We start from the raw sequence: 6,469 nt of genomic DNA, 5'->3' as shown, positions 1-6,469 counted from the left end.
AAAAATTAACAACACGACCAGTAAAATAAAATTAGTTAAAGTATTACAATAGTCTTTGATACCATGATTTAAAAAAGGCAACAATTCGCTATTTCAAGAAGTAAATAATTTACACATTTTTGTGCATTGTCAGAGAAGTAAGGGATTGCTTGACCAATAAGACTATGACCAGGGGCATTTAAAGTCACGCCTGAGGGTTAAATAACTCAAAGCTGCTGAAAACTTAAACCTTTGGAAAGGACATACAAATGCAGAGGGCGAATTATTATTCTAAATTTTCTACTATAGCGGTAACAATATGATAGCTGAAAACAAATATTTTAATATAGGCCAAAAACTCAGTCGGATATATGGTTAAACGTACTAGTTGGGTAGGAACTTGGATAGTGAGTAGTGTGTAGGACAGGGAGAGGACGGCGAAGACCCTCTGTGCCCCCTTCCGTTCGCGGCTGGGGATCGGAGGGATTGTCAAGGTCCTCTCATTTGAGAATCCACAACCATAATATTGGATCATATAGCAACTTTCGCAATGAAACAGTGTTCACATAGTTCTTTGGAGCCCCTATCAGTGGGATTTCCTATGTAGAATTAATTCTTTCACTTGAATTTCATGGATTTTATGAATTTTTTTACATCACACGGTAAGTGATACAAAATATGAATGAAACGGTTTAGGAATTTCCCTGCGGAATAGGGGTATTAGAATATTTTCGCAGTATCCCTACTTGCGGTAAAAGGGGACTGAAAGAGTTTGCATCTATATTAGTCCTGTTCGCACGAACATAGTGAGGCATTAACTCCAGGGAAAATATAATACACTAAATTGTCTATCAAAGGTTAATGATTTAAGAAAATAATGTGGAAATATATAGCTACAAATCTACTTTGGCAACATCATAATGAGTCCCATATTGTGTTAATTGCTGCCTGAAATCTCTGTAGTTCACTGTAGAAATTTTAAGTATACTTTTAAAATAATTCCCTGCGGAATAGGGGTTTTAGAATATTTCCGCAGTATCCCTGCTTGTCGTAAAAGGCGACTAAAAGGGTAGGCATCTTAATTAAACCTTTTTTCGTGGACATAGCCAGAGAGTGAGCTTCAAGAAATACACTTCAGTCTACGTTGTATACAATATACCTGTTCTTTAAAATAATTCCCTGCGGAAATGGGAATTTTGGAATATTTCCCAGATGTATATTTGGGATAGGAACAACTATGGGGCCAGAGAGGATGCAAAGTGCTTTGGCTATAGCTACAGGCGGACCTTTTATAATTGGCTTGCTGTTCCTTACATTTCTCATGTTTTTCTTGTCTCTGCCACATTGTGGACTAGTAATAATTATATTAACAATAATAATGATAATGATTTTATTTCTTTTGGTTAGGAAGTTACAGAGATATATTCAAAGAAAAAAATATAAAAAAATTCAAAGAAATGGGAATTTTAGAATATTTCTGCAGTATCCCTGCTTGTCGTATAAGGCGATTAAAAGGATAGGCATCTTAATTAAACCTTTTTTCGTAGACATAGCCAGAGAGTGTGCTTAAAGAAATACACTATAGTCTAAATTGTATACAATAAACAACGTATTCTCAAGCATCATCATATCAACTCTCTAATTTTCCTTCCCTCACTCCCACCCCAACCCAAAAATATTATACTTTATCCACCCTGCTGCTTGCAAAAGGCCTGCTAATTACACTTCAGTGTTCATCTGCTGCTACCTCAACCTTTCCACTACTCTTCATGGCAGTGGTGTCTGTATTCTTGCAAGAGAGGAGAGTATAAGCAGCATCCCAGTGATTTGTGAAGAAGCTGTCCCACTGGCTGGGTGAGCCATGCACCTTAATTGTGATGCATTTTGCCTGGCTCGGCATACTAATCTCGGCTCTCGGACCTGACCACACATGAGGCCCTTCTCAAGGAGGGACTTAATTTTGCCGGTCTACGCTTTATCCAGGAGATGATGATCACTGCTGGACCTACTGGCCAACCAACCACCTTCATTCGGCTGATGACCAAGGATGCTAACATGGTGCAGCAGCTTCTCCAGGTAGGTCCAATTGTCTTTGGCCAAAAGCTCAAAGTATAGCCATCCCATCCACCATACAGCCAACCCACCCTAATGCACACTCTGGCAGGAAGGATCTATGCTTTGAAAGGTGTGGAGCTAGCCAGTGGCGCAGCGAGGGGGGTTTTGGGGGATAAAACCTCCAAACCTCCCCACAGAACTCAGAGAAATTTTTAAGTTTTATCAATTTTTCTGAATTAGATTAATATTACTTATAGAATAGTGTAAGGATAAAATATCTCTCAGAATGCTGTAAAATTCACCATTTTGGGCCATTTATCTTTATTTTTTATGACAGAGGGTCCCCGCACCTCCCGCTTACCCTGGCAGGTATGCCACACCCCCAGGACCCCATAATTATTTTGCGTCTGAAACCCCCCTATCTTTTATCCCTAGCTGCTCCTCTGGAGCGAGCCATCGTTCTATAACTTGCGATGTGGAGAATCTGAAATGTGCCAACTGCTCTGGAATGTATCCAGCCAGAGAATTGAAATGCTCCATGCAGCAGGCACAGGCAGAAGGGTTAGCACACACAGTGCCACTAGCATCTTGTTCCTCTCTCTTTTCAACAGGACCGGCAACCAAGTCTCCCGTCTCCAAGGATGACCTCCTTTGGCTCCTGAGTCTTCTGGTGGCCAACCTGCTCCTGCAGGAAGGAGTAACCAATGCAGACATTTTTGACAACACGTCGCATGATGCCCTAGTATACTCCATGAAGATGGTGTAGATGTGAAATCAGCCATTGTCGACTGTAGAGAAGGTAGAGAGATGAGGTGATTATTCTTTCTTTCTAAATAATTGTTTTTCTATTTTGCACATTGGCCCTTGGGCAATGAATAATTTAATTGTTTGTTCTTTAAACAAATGAATAACTTCATATTTTCTTCATCAGACTAAATCTCTTATGAATTTCACTAAGCCCTTCAAGCAACTTATTCAGAATTTTTTAAAGAAATTATGTTTGGTGTATTTTTGTAGAATCTAAACCCATTTCACAGCATATTTTTCTTATCTTTTATACTTCTGCAATTCTCACAGTTAGTATTTGTTCACCTGGTAATTTTTCTCCAATTCTTCTTTCTCATATTTATTCTCATTCATAACCTTTATCACACATTCTATATTTTATTAAATTTAAATTGAAACCAAAGTTTGTTCACCTTATATGTTTAACTACTTTAAAGAATTCTTAAATCTAATGAAATGAATTTGAACTTTCCTGTTAGAGTTTGAAAATTAAAATGCATTCCATCTGATGCCTATATGGCAAATGAGTTTGAATTCATTTCTTCTTTATAATTTCTTAAGTTTGTCCATTTGTCTACATTGAGAATAAGTTAAATGTAATCACCAGATTAATCTTCTGATGTTGGGCATGTAAATAACTGCATATGATAAAAGACATTAAAGCCTACCAACAAATGAAAACAAAATATATATGTGTAAGTAACCTGCTTGTAAACAAGACTAGTGCAGCTCAAATTTATTATAATGTGTATTAACTCCGATCTTTAACCTTACAGCACTCCATACGAGCAGATCAAAGGAAACTGTGATAACAGCATCAAGACATCCCTTGACTTCAACAAGACTTCTTCATATCATCAATTACAGGGCGGTCTACATGGGGTTTTACCGGTTTCCCTCATGTCTTGGACGAATGTCGGACCAAAAGCCATTCCGGAAAGAAAGAGTTCCCAATTTCTTCAACATGCTCATTAACAAATGTAAAAAAATTCCTAAACAGGGTTCATTATCTATATATGTCTACTACAAATTAATATGTAAATATCCATTTTACACTGGCAGCATTGGAAATAAACCTCTTTTAAATGAAAGTGAATATTGATCCTATGGAACTGATTTCGTCATTGAGGTGGTCTCAGTGGCGCCGACTCCATGGGTCTGAAGGGGCCCGAGCCCCCTGAGAAATTTGTCATTGGTGTGAGGAAAAAATGTGTCAGGCTTGTCGATTTTCCTCCAAGTGGCCAGATATTGAGATTCGAGTTATCAGGGATCTGATGTTGATTATAAGACTCTTTTTAAATGCTTCAAAAAATTACAATTCACTACTTATAAAATTTCCCGGGGCAAGATCTCCGGTTTGGGCCCCCCCAATATTTTTTGTAAGTCGGCATCCCTGGGTGGTCTCAAGGATTTTATCGGGTATCGTTTTCAACTGATCCATGATTATACAATACAGTATCAAGTATTGAGTAAATCTTTCTTGAATAGAGCTGAAAATGTGTAAATTTTTTGTGCTACTTAGAACCAACATTGTCATAATCGGTCCATTTTATCTTATTATGATTGTCATTCCTTGCTCTCTCGATTCCTTGCTTAAACTTACCTAAATACTAATCCTTGAACTAGGGCTGGGACTAGGAGTTTTGTCAGGGGGTAAAGATTACCTTCCCCCCTCCTCTGATCCTCCTCCCCAGATCCCTCCTTGCCCACTCCCTCCCTGTACCCTATTCTATGTAATACATCCGTATGCTATTTTATGAAATGCCAAAGTTGAAATTGTTGGGATCATTAAATTCCAAGAGGATAAATGTGGACTTAATATGGAGAAAAGAAAGATGGCACTGTCTTAAGAAACCATCACCGGAAGGCTACAATCTTTACTACGGTAAAACTAACAGTACATTGTAGGCAAGTGCGCAAAAATTCAAATAACTTATTTCAGCTCGATTACCTACAGAAATAACACCCTCACTTAATTGACAAATACATTTGGCATATTCATACCCCCAATACCCTTCAGATGATTGACATTCACCAGTCCTTTGGTCATTACATCTGCCACTATATCATTAGTTGGACAATATTTCACGATCACCTTGCCATCCTCAACCAATTTTTTTACAAAGTGGTACCTAATGTCAATGTGCTTAGATCGCTCTTTGACATCAGGAGAGTTGACATTTTTCACAGCAGATTGATTATCATTGAATACATACATAATACCAACTTTCCACGCAGCTCTTCCATAGCACTCAGCTCACTGCTGTTCAAAACAGCTTTTATATTCACTGTGCAAACATGTTCTAGACTATTATGGAGAGCAATAAGATTTTTGGCACACAACTCAAGCCTAACACACTCTGCTTCAGCATTTGATCCCAGCCCACTGCACTTTTAACAAACTTTATCACATAGCCAGAACGAGAAACTCTGTCTTCTTTTTTACTAGCCCAGTCAGCATCCACATATCCTTCAATTAGCTTTCCACTCCTTTTGTACACATTACCATTAGCAATTGTTTCCTTTAGGTAACGCAAAACCCTTATTGCATACTTGCAATGTTCCATGGTATACCAGTTGTTATATCTACTTAAGTGACCCACAGTAAATGCAATGTTAGGTCTTATACTCAGGCCTAAAATTTTTTAGCATTAAAACAACACTGAATTCATTATCCATGGGCTTACCGGTTTCCGCAATTTTGTGAATGATATCCTGCATACCCATGTCATAATCACATAACTAACTAAAATTGATATGCTTCGTGTCTAGCAACTCGTCCATCAAGGCCATCCTTCTGAACACACCTTTGTCCTCAAAAACATTGCACAAATTATTCCATGCCTCAAACGTAGTTTCTGCAGTCCTAACATGGATAATTAACTGATTTTGAACCATTAATGACATTTTGGAGCAAGATATTAAATATTTCTTCATTGCCTCACACAGAGGATTGGATAGTGCATCGTCCGATGGTGGAGCTAAAATACACTCTCCGAGATCACCAAGACCCAAGTATAGCTTCATCTGCTACTTCCACTTTGCCCAGTTACTTTCGTCCTCCTATTTGTCAGCCGGTGGTAAATGACTGTAAGCTACAGTGTTCCTGGTCTCCGATGATTTGGCAATTTGCATAACTGTCGCCATGTGCTTTCCGAGTTAAATTTTTACTGTAGTCTTAAAAACGAACTGCCATCGTATTTCACTAAATAATAATATTTTTCACTATACCAGCACATGTATACGTGTCCTGGCCCATAACCTGCTGAGATTAATAGGTTGCAGAGGGATATTTATCACCATGCTAAAGAATCAACTCCACATCTTGAAAAGCACACAGGAAGACCACCCTCTTTATATCTGTCAAACTAACGGTATGTACATATGTATATGAAACTGAAAATAGTAGGCAAGTGCCCCAAAATTCAAATAACTTATTTTAGCTCGATTACCTACAGAAATAACATCCGGCAACCACATCAGATGTGGGAGGCATTGCGTACAGCACCCCCAGCCCAGCACTTAGAGGTCCTGGAGGATGGCGAGGTATATTAACTCTATTATTTACATTAAATCTCCAATACACCTTTCACTCGATCTTGCCTTATTCATGACTGAAGATTGCAAAAAATGTACCGGTCACTACTGA

At 38.4% G+C, this 6,469-nt stretch overlaps 1 long non-coding RNA gene across 1 annotated transcript; it reads left to right on the top strand.

Moving 5' to 3' along the window:
• The first annotated feature begins 1,403 nt into the window (after positions 1-1,403).
• On the top strand, positions 1,404-3,916 carry LOC124171661. The gene is made up of 3 exons (XR_006867898.1): positions 1,404-2,055; positions 2,646-2,846; positions 3,597-3,916. It is a non-coding gene; the product is annotated as an uncharacterized LOC124171661 (long non-coding RNA).
• Positions 3,917-6,469: the final 2,553 nt, after the last annotated feature.

The sequence above is a fragment of the Ischnura elegans genome, chromosome X (assembly GCF_921293095.1).
Source record: "Ischnura elegans chromosome X, ioIscEleg1.1, whole genome shotgun sequence".
NCBI lineage: Eukaryota > Metazoa > Arthropoda > Insecta > Odonata > Coenagrionidae > Ischnura > Ischnura elegans.
The sequence above is the reverse complement of the archived record's forward strand: the minus strand, read 5'-3'. Positions and strand labels throughout refer to the sequence as shown.